Here is a 17,124-nt window from a genome sequence, read left to right on the forward strand (position 1 = left end):
GAGAGAAGGAGACACAGGATCCAAAGCAGGTTCTAGGCTCTGAGCTGTCAGCACCAAGCCTGATGCGGGGCTTGAACCCATGAACCGTGAGATCATGACCTGAGCCGAAGTCAGACGCTCAACTGACTGAACCACCCAGGTGCCCTAAGGAAAGGCCATTTGAAGGTGTTTTTACTCACCCCAAATGCTTGGCATACACTTGTTGCTAGGATTCCTATTAATAGCAGACAAACCTCCCTCTTTCCTTGGTGTGCGTGATACTGGTAAGCAACCATGCTGTTCTTTATTTGAAACTTCTGCAGCCTTGGCCACATGGAACTAAATATTATTTTAACCATCACGAGCATTGAAAGCCTTTGTTGTAGGATGTCATTGCTTGTCTTAGGTTCTTACAATGTTTAAGTAAATTCAGTGTAAAAGTTGATACAGGAGAGTTTTTAGTATTGTGTCATCCAGTTTTGGAGTTCTCTTTATTGACATTCACTCAACTGCTTACTTTCCTGGTTGATCATGCTCTAATTTCCTGGTGTAGATTTGTTCCTCAGAGGCTAGTTTTTACTCTTGGTCCTTTGATTTTTGTCTCTTTGATTTGTTGCTTAAAAAATAGAAACAGACATGGGTCACCTGGGTGGCTCAGTCGGTTGAACGTCTGACTTCGGCTCAGGTCACGATCTCACGGTTCATGGGTTCGAGCCCCACATCAGGCTCTGTGCTGACAGCTAGCTCAGAGCCTGGAGCCTGTTTCGGATTCTGTGTCTCCCTCTCTCTTTGACCCTCCCCCACTCATGTTCTGTCTCTCTCTGTCTCTCAAAAATAACTAAACATTAAAAAAATTTAAAAAATAGAAGCAGACAGTCCATTGATATTTATTTATCATTGATACAGTATTTACCTGAAAACTGGGCCTGTTGAACAAGCTCTGGACATTGGCGCAACCTGTGTGGATTTGAAATTTGTTATCATAAATGACAGTTTCTGCTTCTCCCTAATAGTAACAAAAATTAAGAGATATTATTCAATATGTGTTTTTTTAAACATGAATAGTTCTCATATTTAAAAGAGAGGAGCCAGTTGTAGCTGGTTTCATGGAGCCCACCAGCACCATGCTTTGGCACTAGACAGGTAGTTTGGCCAGAATGTGAAGCATTAGTTTGGGGCCATGGAATTCCATGTGCGTAGGTGATCTTGTCTTCATCCTGAGTTATTCCTCTAAATTAGGGGAATAAAATAGATCAGCGTGGCTTCCCTGGTAATGTAGTGAGTGTGTGTGTGGTCATTGCAGAAATTAGGGGTATTTGTTTTCTTCCTGGAGGCAGAGTATTTGGTCCATTTGGGACTCCTTTTGTTGACAGATGGTATTGCTTAGGGATCATCTTGATTTTTGTTTGGCCTAATTTTTCTGTCTGTGAAATGGAAATTCTGTGTGACCTCAGGCATGTGGTGAAGGGTAATGAGAGATTTGGGGTTCCTGGACCACAAGATACTCTGAATTCTAAGTGAGAACCTGCTAATAATGACCCATGGGAACAAGGTTAAGTGTACCTGTAATTTCTTTTCAACTTTTCACTGATCCTTGTGCATGAGAAGAGAGGGTCTCATAGCCGTTACTCCTTCTCATGTGACTTTTTAGGGGCTTGTCTCCAGCCGTCTCTAGGGGTTTGAATGCTTGAACGTGAGGTGTTCCACTGTGTATCCTACTGGATTTCCTGAGTGGGGAAGAGTGTACGTCATCCTGCCAGAAGTGACTGCTGCTGCCTAGGGCTGTGTGCATTTTCTGTGGGACCATCTAGGTGTCAGTGGGCTTGTATCTCTGCTTTATGCTAGTGATGCGAACATTGAATCACCATTTACTCTCCTGTTTGTACACCTTCTGTAGCTAAAACCCACTGACAGCAGGAGAAGGGTGAGGCGTCAGTAGCTCTACAGGTACTTAAATGCCACCTGCTTAACCAAAAAGCATACTGGCCCGAGAAGGGATGGCGTAGGGGATGTGCAATGCGCTGTTCTTTCTATGGCGGTTGCCATGTTTTTATGGGAAGAGGAATCACTGGAGGATTTTTATTTGGATTTCCTCAATTTTGAAATTGAGAAGTTACGAATGATTAGTCACTGTCAGAAAGAAAGAGATGTATCGCTGTGGCATTTGGATGGAAATACTGTGGATTGGAAAAAGTAGGGTGGTATTTGAGGGTCCCAGAATTTCGTGTATCAGGCTCTAAGATTGGCTTCATATTAAGGACCCGGGGAGTTGGCTTCATTTGATCCTCCTATGTGCTTAGAAATATATGGGTAGGAATTGTTACAGTTCACACTTACTTAGTACTTCATGTGTGTTCATGATTGTCCTTTCTGTTTTTACTTTTTATCTTGAGATAACTCTGGGCTTAACATAAATTTACAAAAATAGTACAAAAAATTTCTGTATATATTTTCTCTCTCTTTTGAAGCATTTCAAAGCTATACACATCATGCCCTTTATCTTTATATATACTTCAGTGGACAGTCCCTACAAACAAGGGCACTCTCTTACAGAACAGTGCAATCACCAAAATCAGGAAGTTAACCTTGACACAATCCTATTGTTCCGTGTTCAGATCTTGTACGGAGTTTGCCAGTTTTGCCACTGGTCACGTATCTGGCCCAGGGTCCAATTCAGAATCGTTTAGTTGTTGCCTGCCTTTATCTCTTTTAATCTGGAATACTTTCTTTTTCTTTTTTTTTTTTTTTTCAGACAGTCACACTTTTTGAAGAATACAGACCATTTATTTCATAGGATGGCACTCCGTTTGGGTTTCTCTGCTATTTCTTTGTGATTGGGTTCAGTGAATGCATTTTGTTTACAGGACTACCTTGGAATGCTGCTGTGTTCTTCTCAGCATCACGTGTTGAGAGTCATGTGATACCGATTTGTTCCTTTACTGGTGACGTTAACTTCGGTCACACGCTTAAGGTGGCGCCTGCCAGCTTCTTCACTGTAATAAACACCATTACTTTTTAATAGGAATTCATTAATATTACATTCTTTCATTATATTAAACATTAAAAGGTAAAGTGAATATACTTACTATACAGGGTCCTTAGTCTTTTTTCACAGAAACATTTATGCTTTATGTCACTGTGGTTGTACATTCACAGGATATTAATGAAAGGAATTCCCTATGATTTCTACACAATCTTTGGAGAAGGAACACTCGGCTAGAGTGTGATGTCTTGATTTAGCTGGGAAGGAGGAACGGTGTGTGGTTGTGGAAGCAGCAGTAGCTGGATCTCTGTCCTTCACCGGGCGAGCTGGCTAATCTCTCTGAGCCCAGCCTGTCACAGGGAGCCAAAGACACTTATCACATGTGGCCATGGCGGTGACGATCTGTGCAGGGTGTCCAACACTGTGTTTGACACGTTGTGAGCGCTCAGCCCAATGCAGGCTGCCGTGACTATCGTGTAAATACGGGAATGATTATTGTGGCTACAGAGGTGGAAATCTTAGAAGCACCCAGTGAAATAGGGAGCAAGGGGAGTCCTCATAGTGGGCAGGTGAAGGTTGTTTCTCTTTTGCTGTTGCTTTGGATGGGACGGAGAAGCAGCCCAAGGGAATGTACAGAAAGGAGAAGGCAAGCCACCATGATTTCATTGCTGTTGCCTATTCACAACTTGATGTTTTCTTTTCTGCGCCATTGGGGTGCTGGCAGTGGGCTAGAGCCAGCAAATTTACTGCAGCCAATTCTCTCTACCATGAGAAAGAAGCACTGTGTGTGTGTGTGTGTGTGTGTGTGTGTGTGTGTATAGACCAAAGAATATTAAGAATGGAATACATACAGCTGATACTCGTTTGCAGCTTTTAAATCACTTCTGCATGTTCTTTCTTATTTATTCTAAACAACTGTGCTTGAAGACAGGTTGGGCAGCCATTACTGTTACACTTTGCAGATGCAGGTGTGAGAGGCCAACTGACTTGTCTGAAGTCACATGGCTAATTACAGGCCGTTCTTATTTCTGGTTCTGTGCTCTTTCCACCACATCATAACCTCAGGAGGAAGAAGAGAAGGGAGCGAGTAGGAAGGAAATGTAGACGGAGAGCATGGGCAGTGTGAAATGGCCTACATAGGGACAGGGGAGATACCTTTGTCATTATCACTAGCAGTTGGTCTTCCGTGTAACACACGCCATTCCTGGGCACTAGGAGATGCTGGAAGCATCATCATGGGACCTGGAAGTTTGCTAAGGTTTTAGCAGATGCTGGGGGAGTAAGGTTATAAACGGGCTTTGGAAATTCTGAAGGGAAGAGAGTTGGCTAGTGGGAGTTCGATAGCATCAGCAGCTGTCAGAACCTGCTGGAAGCTCAGCTTCTCCTCCCTGAAATGGAGAAAGTGGTGATACCTACCTGCGTTTCCCAGGTAAGGCATAGGAAGTGTGTGACACAGGGGTTGGTTGGCACAAAATAATGAATGGCCCTGATTATTATCACAATCATAGTCAGTTTTATTATTATAATCACATACATTGTTATTTATTACAGTTTTATTGTTATAATGTGATTGTTGTTTCTGTAACGTTTTTCATTCCCGGACCGCCAGCCCCATGGCTGTGTTCCCGTTCCTGCAGCTGCCACAGTGGCTGCTGCCGTCACAGCCACCGCTGCTGGTAACAGGCGCTGAGGTGCAGGTGGGTAAAGGACACAGTCCGGGCAGCGAGGCTCACCTGTCAGTGGGGAGCATGGTGCAGGCAGACAAGGCTTACCCAGAGTAGCAGAGAATAGATGCCGTAGGGTGTGGGTGCAGAGAAAGGTTGTGGAGCTGACAGCGGCGGGAGCACGGGGAGAGGAGGCGAGGAGTTCCCGGGTGTTGTGGACCTTCATGCACCACGAGGCGCTTGGCTTACGTTTATGTCAGTCACTGCAGCCTTGTAATAATCAGTGTAGTCCTGAGTGACAGGACAGATAGCTTATTAAGACTGGGTAAAAAAAAAAAAAAGTATACATATTTTGAAGTATGAGTGGGAATGAGCATAAATATCACCTGGTTTGTGGTCCTTCAGTGTGCAGACCTGAAGATTGAGACCCAGGTGGGGCCTTGACCGCATTGTCATAGAGTGGCAGTCCAAAGCCAGCTAGCCTCCCCGTTTGCTATCATTTAGACTCTTCTTTTAGTCAATAAAGAGGGAAAATGACTCTGGATTTCTGCAAAAGTGCTTTTTTAAATTTCCTGTAATACCATAACTAATTTATAATATATTGAAGATTATATATTACCTATCGAGAAACCAGAGAATAAATACTACAAGGTGATTTCAAATGCTTGATGGATTGATTTTAATTTTGTTCCAAGTCTTTCCAGTAGAGGGCAGTAAAGGGCTTTAGTTCTGTGTGGCTGTTCAGGCAAACTGAGCAAGTTGTTGGTTTTGTTGAAGGTCTCAGACTTGGAGAAGAAGAATCAAAGGATATTAGGTACCTGCTGAGCTAGGAGCTCCAGGCACTTTAGTCAGTTGGTGTGTTTTTTGTTTTGTTTTGTTTTTACTCGACAGGGAGTTGAACGGTACAGATTTAAGTACTTCTTATTACTATTTTCATTTAGAATTACATTTCTATTAACAAGTCAAAGTAATATAACATTTGTATTTTAAATAATTTATGTCAAAACCAAAAATCTCATTTTTGACAATAAGATTAAGACCTTCCAGTATTTTACAGTTTAAATTAATACAGTTCTGGGTGGTTGCAGGCTATTTCTAGAAAGTTTGTTGGTTCCTGCAGTTCTCCTTAGAGCCAGATAAATAGAAGGAACAAGGAGTCAAAGCATATGGTAACTGAAGGAGAAATGAACAGACCTCTGTAACTATCACCAGGTATTTTGGGTTTAGCATAAAACACTCCTCATGATTCAGGCTGGCCTGAGGGGGCATGTTCTCTTCTTTTGTTTCTTTTCTCCTTGTTTAAGAAACAACCAGACATATTGGTAACATATTTTACTGAGGGGCTCACATCCTCAAAGGGAGGAGGAGGACTGTGGTGGTTGAAGATGTTATTTTTCCTATTTTTATACTGAGAAAAGTTGTCCAGAGAGGTTAAAATTATTGTCTCAGGGCGCCTGGGTGGCTCAGTTGGTTGAGCGTCCGGCTTTGGCTCAGGTCATGATCTCACGGTTCGTGGGTTCGAGCCCCGCATCAGGCTCTGTGTTGACAGCTAGCTCAGAGCCTGGAGCCTGTTTCGGATTCTGTGTCTCCCTCTCTCTGACCCTCCCCTGCTCGTGCTGTCTCTCTCTGTCTCTCAAAAATAAATAAAAAACATTAAAAATTTTTTAAATTATTGTCTTAACCAGGTCTGTAACTGAGACAGATATTCCCAAGAGTGTAAACTTATTAATGTTTGCATTATTTTTACATTTTAAATGCATTCTAGTCAGTTCAGAATCTCGAGTTCATTTGCTCAGAAAAGTGCTTTTGGTCACTAGGGGGTGCTATCAGAGTAGTTCATTTAGGAACCTATAGTCAGGAATTGTTCACTAGTTCTAGAAAGCCTTACAGTTATAGATTTCTTCCTTTGACATCGAGCCTGTGCGGAGCTTGGTTTGTGTTTGTGCTGGGAGAGAATTAGGCAGAGGTGAGGGTAGAAGAAAGAACAAAGGGAAAAAGCATTATAATTTACTTTCAATTCAGTTGACAAATTGAGTGAAAAACTGTATATATTTTGGGCAAGTGGCCTCTTTCTGGTGGCATTGACTTTGCACAAGGATCCATGGAGAGAATTGTGGTTCACTAATGGCGGCAGCCCCATCTACGGGGAACGTGTGTATTTTGAGATTCAGGTATCTTTTAAAGACACCAGTTGCTTAAGAGAATTTTTAAAACTTTCCCAGATCTTGGAGACCCAGTTTTGGAAATTTAAAAGTAATAACATACATTCTGAGAATATTGTGAAAGATACTATTTGTACAGCTTTAGTGTGTAGAGAACGGATTGTTTCCTTTTACTGGAAAAGACTAGGCAGCATCCGTGGCCTAATTTCACATCCAGTTAGATCTTTGAGATCTGCATATTCAGATGCATTTTGTGCTTCATTTTTACCTTTGGGAAATTTGCTAACTTTTTCTGAAGGCCGAGTGCATCAGGTAGCTTTGAAACGTAATTGGCATACATGGGCTGAGAGAGGTCCCTGACCGCCTGGTCACCCAGGGCTCGCTGAACATCACTGATAATGTGCGAGGTACTGACTCCCATGAAGGTGGTTGCCTTTTATTCACCTTTACCCCTCCCTCTAACACTAGCATCCCGTTTCTTTTTAACAGTAGATGAACCATGAAGAATGGAAAGGAATTTGGAATTTGGTTCTGGTTGCAGCAACACTAGTATAAAAAGTTAGTGGATGCTTTTTTGATCTTGTCAAAACTCTAATGTGATTGTACCTTGTTTCTGGTTTCAAACCATTCAGTGGCTTCCTGTCAGTTATAGGGTCAGTTCCAAGTTCTGCCACTGATGGGACGAGGTCCTTGTAGGACGAGGACCACACAGGGCTCCCTGTGTTTGGGCAGTGCTCCAGCCTTTCCTTCGGCCACCCGCCACCTCACCTTGACGCATGCTTACGGAATTACCACTTCAGTCTTTCTACCAGTGCACTCCTGGTGTCCCACAGGTGATTTCCGTGGAGGTGCATGTGCTGCTCCCTCTGTTTAAGAGGCTTCTCCCTGAATTTGCCTCTTTCCGAGTCTAGCTCCTGTTGTTTGAAGCTTTCTCATCCCACTTCCCCTGCATCCACATGGTCCATCAGTCTTTCCATCCATGCCGCTTCTGTGCCCGGGGCATCGTCTCCTGCTCCCCTTACCGCCATTTGCAGTGACGTTCCTCACACGTCTGTCTTCTGTACCAGACTAAGCTCGCTGGGGGGCAGGAATAGTGTCATGTTGTTCCTGTGTCCCCAGTACCCAGGACAGTATCTCGGTCCACCTGGACCTGAAGTGCAGAAAGGGAGATTGCAGTCACCATGATGGCTTTTAAAGGGAGTTGATGTGAGAGCACGAGGGGGAGGCAAAGCTAGGCTTGTAGTTCTAAAGGAGACTAGCTAAGAAGTTTTTCAGTTGCTGCTATCTTCTTATATTTTAGGATCAGGACTCGGAGATTATCTGCTTTTAGTATAACATCCTTTGTCATCTCCCACTTGCTGAGAGTCTCTGATGAGCCAGTTAGCTTGACTCACCTTTGCCACCTTATCATGAGGTGGAATGGTTAGAGTTATTATCTGACACTTAAGCACTATGCATTTTGAGTTATTTGCCAGCAGAGATTGAGTCCCGAGTCCTCCGCATGTTCTACGTTGTCATTTTCTTTTCCCAGCCAGGCATGTACATCAGTTTTCCCATCTTCGGAAGCCACATCTAATTAGGAAGATATTTTGAAACGAGACTTAAATTAGTTTTAGCACTCTCTACTTTTGGATTGCTTTTATGTATCCCTGCATTTAAGGGAAACAATTTGAACTTAACTCTTTAGATCGTGATCCCGTAAACCTTTAAAGTGAATATGACATTTTGGAGATACGGAGGTGATGGAGACAGAAGGTAATGGAACGTGTGCATATTGGGAAAGAAAGACGTTTTGTCCTCCTTCCTCCCTACCCTGTCACACTGGTTGTTCAGGACATGTGTGTGGTGAGGCCAGCAGAGGGCATGGTACACATGCTTTAAAAATCCAGTGTTCCTGGTGATGGGGGGGCTGTGTTGTTTATGTTAATCAAATTTGATTGACATAGTAAAGATGCAATGTTTTATTGTATTTTTTAAATTTTATTTATTTGTTTATTTTATTTTTTTAATTATAACTTTTTAATGTTTATTTTTGAGAGAGAGAGAGACAGAACGCAAGCAGGGGAAGAGCAGAGAGAGAGGGAGACAGGATCCGAAGCAGGCTCCAGGCTCTGAGCTGTCAGCACAGAGCCAGATGCAGGGTCAAACCCACGAACCGTGAGATCATGACCTGAGCCTAAGTTGGATGCTTAACAGACTGAGGCTCCCCGGCACCCCGGGGGGGGGGTGGGGGGGGGGGTGTGTGTGTGTGTGTGTGTGTGTGTGCGCGCGTGCGTGTGTGTAAAGGCCAGAATATATGTATTTTGTAATTTCTTTTTACTTTGAAATTAAGTTGTTTTAAAACAAATAAAAATTCAAGAGCTCAGTTAAAGTTGTACTTTGATATAGGATTTTCTCATTAAATTCTCACAAATTCAAATACTCATTTAGAAGAGCATATAATAATTTTTAATTGTTTTCCTCACATACAGAAAGGAAAAGAACTAAGAAATTCAAATAACAGCCTTTAATCCAAATTTAAAAGGCCATTTGAAATTGTTTTGTTGCAACACTGTTAGCTGATGCAATTCAGTTGGGGAGGACCCGGGAAGGTCCTGTGCAATCCAGGCTGGAAAGGCTCCCTCAGTGGATGAGGACAGAGTACTGAGAGGCGGGCTTTCTCTGCGACTTTGTGGAAACTGGTACGAAGTAGGAAGAGGGAAGTGAGAAACAAGCCTAGAAAGAGTTGGGAAAGGCCCAAAAAGAGTAGCTCTTGGTCAGGAAGATGGGATCCCCGGAAGCCTGTGCTGGAAGGTAAGTCTAAGCTTGGGTGCTCCACACAGGCCCCAGCCAGACCCTGGCTCTGTCCCTGGCTCACAGAGTAACCTCAGGCATCACTAACCGCCCGCACCCTGCCAGGCCTCATCTGAGAAGTGTAGATAGATGGTCCAGAGGCTTCTCATTGATCCTCCAGAGTGAAAAGTGAACCATGAATTTGGCCTCCAGTGCTTGCCCTGGTCTAGTTCCTTCCTTAGCTTTAAGCCTTCTCTCGGTATTCTCCACCCCCACCTCTGCCCCCGCAATTCTCCATGTGTCCAAAGCTCCTGCACAGGCTGCTTTCCCCTCCTCCTAGAAGTATCAGCCCCCTCCATCCTTAGCAGACCTCACCTTCAGGGCAGAGAGGGCTTTCTTCAGGAAGCAGAATTGGAACCATGCTGATTTCACTGCTCTGTGATCCCCCTGCATTTTCAGGTCCACCTGTGGACATCTTCTTGTGTCAAGAAACAGAAATTTACCAAGTGAGGTTCAGTGGCTGTCTAATGTACTACCATAAGAATGACTGTAATTCATTCTTTCTTGGTGGACATTTAGATTGTTTTCAATTATTTTTCTACTGTTAGCCATACAGAGATGCACATCACTGTGCATGCACTGGTGCATCCAGTGTTGCTTATTTTGTTAGGATATGTTCCTGGGAATAGGATTGCCTGGCTGAAGAGTCAATGCCTCATAATTATTTATGCGTATTGGTTTACTAGTGTTTAAAACGGCAGGCATCGTATTTCAGATCCCGGCCCGAGCCTCCCGTCTGTCATCTGTACAGTGATGTATTACCCACACACATGCACATGTGCACGTTCTTAGCCCGGTGCCTTGCATGCAGTATTGACTATTATTATTTGTTTTTGGTATTGAAATGTTACCCATATACATTTATCTTATTTTCTCTTTTGCTGGATCTTCAGTTCACGGTTTTTCAGGGAGCGTCCCCGGTTTTCAGGCAGTTTTGCCACCTTGAGAGTTTCAGTAGCTTTAGGAGGGATTAGAATGAACCATGCACTAAAAGCTGATCGATGCAAAGCCTATTATGGAGGGCCCACCTTGGGGTCCTGAACTCTTAGGGCCATTAAACGTACTTAGGAGAGAGCTGTTGCTGGTGGGAAGGATGGGGAGCCCTACTATCCTACAGCCTGTTCTTAGCTAAGGAATTATTTTCAGTGTGTGGAGACAGGCTAAGTGTACAGTGTTACGAGGGATTTTTGCTCCATATTCTGTCACTGCGGTCTCTGCATCCAGAACAAACAAATGATAAACCAGCTGCTAGCCTGAGAAATGACCCCGCCATTTTCATCATCCCTTGGCTTATGGTTTCCGAGCACTCGTTACGGAGGTCCCGTGTCTGCCGTCTGTGCTGTGGCAGGTGTAGGTCCTGCCCGGTGTCACAGCCAAAGGACAGCATCCAACATTTTGGATGCTGAGCTTTTCCTTTTTATTTATTTCATTTTTAATTTTTTTATATTTGACTCCTGTTTATTTTGTTACATACTCGTGTCCTGGTTCAGATCCTTTTATCATCTCAACCAGTTACAGCTTTTAGAGTTGGAAACCGGTTTATTTATTTTTTCTTCTTTTCTGAATCATTGCAGACCATGTTTTTAAGAACTATAACCTTGAGATTACATCCTCACTGCCCCTTGGCTGGCCTTGAACCTTGGATGAGTCTCCCACCTTCCTTGAGACTCAGTCTCCTCACCTTTTCACTTGCCGAGGGTTTTTGTGATGTTTAAATGCGACGGTTTATATCAAATTCTGATGCAGCATCTGTGATATAACAGGGATTCCCCTCGTGCTTTTTGTCTTTTCCTTTCCCTCATTGTGCCTCAGGAAATGTTTTATAAGGAAGGAGTTGTGTGTTATACAAGTGAGCCTAAGGAAGTATTTAAGTGTCATGTGAGGATTGTCTTTTATTTTCTTAAGGAAATTAACGTTTGAGGTTAGTGATTTTCACCTTGTGCTCCTCTTCCCTCTTCCTGTCTCCACGGAGCCCCAGACGCCAACCCTTGTTCTTCAGATAAAACTCTTCTCGCTCTCCCACCAGCACACACAGGCTTCATTGTTTCCTTAGGGACTTCAGTTTACTAGTTTATTTAGAACTGAGTTATTTGTTTCTAGTTTCATTGTAAGATTTCAGATTTCTTCACTTATTTATCAATTTTAAAGTCCTAGTTAGGAAAGTGTCCCCATTTAATGTATTTTTAATCTATCATTAATTTATCTGTTAGAACTGTTAAAACCCAAAATTCAGCTGAGTACGTTTGAAGACCTAATTGGCTTTATTAAGCAATTTGTGAGTCAGAGTCAGGCAGCCTCCCATCTAGCAAGTAGAGAGGTGCTTAGGAGTTGTGCAGAATGGAAGATTATTATGGGAAGGAGAGTGGGGCAAGGAGTTATTGGCAAAAGAAAAGAAGTGATTGTTTTAGTCAGGGTCACCTTTCCTTAGGGGGAAGGGCAGGGGTCTTATGAGGTCGATTATCTCATCTTTTTTGGGGGGATGCAGAGGACCCGTGTGACAGATTACATCATTGGTGCTGATCAGAAAATGCCTGACTGGCTGAGTAAGGCTGCGTTGTCGAGGCAGGTTGGACCTGCACTGAGGTTAGGCAGTAAGCCTTGGTGTGGTGACTTGGCCTCAGTGACTCTATTTTGGGTCTGTGGTTTTCTTTTTAACAGAGTAAAGTAAAAGTTTTTGGAAATAAATGACCTAAATCAGCTCCTCTCCTGCTGAAATCTTCTATAATATGTGGTCCCTCCTGATTTTCTCTTAGTAACCACCTTGAGAGACAGTCTCCTGCCCCCTTTCCCTGTAGAAGCTTAACACCTAGTGGTTCTGAAACTTACTGTGCAGATACCCAGGCCCCTTAACCAAAGATTCACAGTAAGTAAATTCGGGGCCATGGCCCAGGACTCTGCATTTTTGATACGCTGGTCAGTTGGTAACGGTACAGGGGATTGAGGCAGACCTGGTCTGTCTCCAGGTTTGGAAGGAAACCAAATTGTTAAGCTCACTTTACAAAAGTGACTTACTAGTCCCGCTTTATATTATATAGGCACAAAGAAAATGCCTGTATTTCATCCACCGTTTTTCTCTGTCCTCTAAGGGCCTCTGGGCAGTGCTGTTCCCACCTGTCTTCGCCATCTACACTCCGAACGCCACCAAAGCAGTGCCTCCCGCCTAGTTGTGTGTGGGAGGTCTGTCTTGTCTGTGTTAACACTCGCTGCGAGGTGGGCAGAGCTGCAGTATCTCCCTAAACCGTCGCTTCTTTTTGGTATTGCTTAATAAGTCTTGTATTCATTCTCAAAGTGGGCATATCTGTCTTCAGGGTGCTCTGATCTTGCTAGCATTATTAGTATAGGCACTCATTTTTAACCATCCTCGTAATGCTGGTATTGGAAAACAAAACTGAGCTGGGTAAACTTAAAGATCCAACTGGCTTTATTCAGTGAGTCCATGAATCAGGCAATATGCCGTCTTGTGAGGAGAAAGGACCTCAGTTGAATTATACAAAATGGAAGGTTTCGATAGGCGGGAGAGTGGGAAGAGGAGGTTAAAAAAGAGTAGATTCTTTCAGGCAGGTTCTACCATCTCTTAGGGAAAGGCTGGGGGTCTTTCATGCAGATTACCTCACAGGTGCTGACCAGCAAATTCTAGACTGGCTAGTTTAAAATTCCACTCTTAGGAGAGGCTCAAACAACAGTTAGTTTAGGTAGTAAGTCTTGGTTGGGGTTTAGCAGAAGTGACTTTATTTGGAGCTTATTGTTTCTTTTTGACAGTACTTTCTTTGATGTGTGATATAGAAGGTGTGTGGCCAACTCACCTTTGAGGAAGCCAAGCAGGATGAATGAGCCTTACTCCTATCCTTGGTGCAGAGTGAGAGATAAGGTGATGTGCAGGGTTTGTATTTGGACAATGAGGAGGAGAGTTTCTAATGAAAACCACCCAAAGATTAAATAGACTGGAAATAAAATCAGGAAGGACCCAAAGGTCTAGAAGAGACCCTAGCTGTCATCTCCGCCAGAGCTTCCCAACCAACGGCCAGAGCACATGGGTTGACTTGTGAGTGGGTTACAGGTGAGCCACAATACTGATCTCCTCATTCCTCAGTGAGGTTGAGCAGGGTATGAAATGGCTAATGTTCTGGCCAGTTGCTATGAACCACTTTAGCAGATTATCCCAGTATGCTGTATAAATATTACCATTTTCTATATGTGCCATGAGGTACACACGTTTGTGAAATAATCACCCAACTCCTTTGGTATTAAAAATCTAAAAAAAATTTTTAACCTAGAAGTCCAAAAATTTGGATATAGGAGATTTTGAGACAGCTTAGGAGTTCAAGGAATTCAGTTTGAAGACTACTGGTCTGAACCTTTCCTCCTGGTGCAGAGAGCAGATACTGAGTTCTGGGGAGACTGAATGCATTTTAGTCAGTGCCCAAGACCTGGATCACTGCTTTTGGCTCCTGGCTCAGTGCTAAAGTTTTATATTGCTTAAGCTGAAGCTAAATGACAAAGAGAAGAATTAATGGATTATACAGTCATTGAAGAGCGAGAGTATCTTGTCTGTTAATCTTCAGTGCTCACCATGTTCTGTGACAAAACAGGTACTTAGTAAATGTTGGGGTCTGTAGATGTGTGAATGAATGGATGTAGTGGGGTTTATTTTTATCTGTACTGGAGAGTTGGGTCCGATATCCTTCAGACCTTCTCCAATAAAGATTCAGCGAGTGTCTTACTTCACGTCACTGTTTGCAGGAAAGGAGGGCAGGAGTTTTTCTGTTGGAATTGAAGATAGTGAAAGCTTTCCAATTTCATGTCATATTTAAACTTCCAAGGGCCTTAGAATTAGGAAGTGGGATTAAAACAGATATTGAACTTCTCTGAATTTATAAGGAGAAAATAACCTCATTTGGTGAATGAATTTTGCTTAGTTTAGGGTATATTTTACCCTCACTGTATACGTGTGATAAATAAAATAAGATTAGTTTCCCAATGACTAGATCTTGCCTTAAACATAGGTTATATTGTATTTCTGGGCTCACGGAGAGGGGACACAATATATAAGGGTTTAAAGTAAAACAAAAAAGGAGCTGGAGGCTGACCTATGATTGGTGTGTTACATGTGAAGGTAAATGTGCATATCAACCCTGCAGCAGCAAAGGGAAGAGAGTTGGGTCTAATCTGCTTTGTAACCCACGTATTGATGTTTTATTTATTTTTAAATTTGACATTTAAAAGTCGAGTTTAAGATTCTTGAAGTAAGCTGATAATACTGAGACTTGAAAGACAGCTAAAATATCCCCAAGGGGATTATGTCTCTTGGTTTCTGGCAGAAAGAAACAAATATTCTTTGAAGGAACCCTTTCTTCCAAAGATAAATAAAACCTTAGAAATAAACCACTACTTTAGGTACTCTCTTCAGAAATTCAGATATTGGAAATGTTCTATATTAAGCATTTTATATAATCATATATGAAATGTGTAAAGAAATAAAGGATAGAATAATAGAAATGAACGAACAGCAAAATATCAAAAATGACCAGGCAGATTTGAAAAGGAAACAGCTTTTAGGAATGAAGCTTATAACTGTTAATATAATAAGGTTTAAAACAAACAAAAACCCTCCCTGGAAAGACTTGGATAAGAAAATATTTGGTGGCTTGACAGGTGAGATACAGATGAAAAGGACATTCATTGGCCAACCGAAGAAATTAGAGAGACAGGAAGTTGAAAATTACAAGGGATAGATGTCCGAGGACAGAATGAGAAATTGTGACATAAATCTAATCAGTCCCAAAAAACATTACTATGAAAATGAAAAATGAAAACGACAAGGAGGTAATAATTGAATAATTTTCCAGAATTTATGACATGTAATAGTCCACAGTAATAGGAAAAATATTGTGAACAAGTAAGATAAGTAGAAAGCAATCTGCACTTCGGTATTTTGAAGTAAAACTGCAGAACCCCAGCGATAAAAGGAAGATCTTCAGATCTGCTAGAGTAGTAGATCGCCTGTAAGGGAAAAATAAATAAGCTGACAGCAGACATCTTTCTAGCAACAATCACTGTCTGAAGACAGGGGTAATTAAATACTTTCAAAATATTGAGAGAAAAGAATTTCAAGATTAGCATAAAGTAGAGATTTTAAGAATAACAAAAACTGAGGAAATTTATAGTGTCATGGGCCTACATTAAAGGAATCTTCAAGAAGGACAGTGAAAATTAATAAGCTTTGTACCTAATTTGAATTAGAAAAAGAACAGTGTTAATATGAAGAAAATGGAAGGAAGAACATACAAAGGTATAAGCAAAAATTAGTGAAATTTGGAACAATAAAAAATGAATAATTAAACTGTAGTTTCAGCAGAGATTGGAAAGGAATGGTAATAGTCCAGTGAGTTGCTATATGCAGTATATCTAGAAGAGATGCATAAATTCTGAGAAAAACACAACGCACCAAAACTGACTCGAGGAAGAAAGAAGAGAAAGACTGAATAATCCTATTGGTTAATAAGATATTTTTTATTACTCTTAGTACCTTATTAAATATATCTAACAAATGTGTAAGAATTTTAGGTAGAAAAAGTTTAAAACTTACTGGAAAATATTGAAAACCTAATAGAAAAACCATGTTCATTGATAAGATTCAGTATGATACACAAGACAGTTGTCTTTAAATTGGTGGATAGAATCGATGCTGTTTCAAATCAGACTTTCTCTAGAGATTTTTGAGAAATTTGACAAGCTAATTGCAAAATCTATTTGAAGAACAAAGGCTCAACAATATGTAATGGAGCTCAGTAAGACATTGTGATATTGGGGATAGACAAATGATCAATGGCATAAAATAAAAAAACCCCAAACAGACCCTCGATATACGCCAGCTGTATTGCAGATTCTGTAGAAGGATGGACTTTTGTATTACATAAATAGTTCTGGGACAAGAAATACAGCCATCTGGAAAAAAATTCTTATCCTACCCCATACAAATAACTCCATTTCTAACTAATTAAAAATTTAATGTGGGGTGCCTGGGTGGCTCAGTTAGTTGAGCGTCCACCTCTTGATCTCAGCTCTGGTCATGAACTCAGGGTCCTGAGTGTAGGTCCCTGTTGGGCTTCATGCTGGGCATGAATCTTACTTGATAAAAGAAGTTAAAAAAAAAAAGATAAAAATTTAATGTAAAAGCAAAACCAAAACTTTTAGAAAAAGCAAACATTACATTGGAACAGGGAAGGTTTTCTTAAACAAGATCCAAAAAGTCTGTCTGTAAAAGAAAGGGCTATTAAAGTTACCCGCATTAAGGTGAAGGACAGCTGTCTGTCAGAGCATCTGTTAATGTAACAAAGATAAAGCTGAAACTGGGAAAAGGTGTTTTAAGACCTACAACAGACAAGTGATTGGTGTCTAAAATACGGAAAGAACTTTTTCAGATCAGTAGAAAAATGAACATAAATAGACCAAAACAGGCATTTCCCAGATGAAGAAATACAAATGGGGCAGACACCTTCCAAAA

General features: G+C 41.7%; 1 protein-coding gene across 1 annotated transcript in view; it reads left to right on the forward strand.

Moving 5' to 3' along the window:
* STK39 (serine/threonine kinase 39) overlaps nt 1–17,124 on the forward strand; it is a gene marked incomplete at its 5' end in the record, with an annotated part of 389,113 nt that overhangs the window by 205,275 nt on the left and 166,714 nt on the right. The window lies entirely within an intron of this gene.

This window comes from Suricata suricatta, chromosome 3 (assembly GCF_006229205.1).
Source record: "Suricata suricatta isolate VVHF042 chromosome 3, meerkat_22Aug2017_6uvM2_HiC, whole genome shotgun sequence".
NCBI lineage: Eukaryota > Metazoa > Chordata > Mammalia > Carnivora > Herpestidae > Suricata > Suricata suricatta.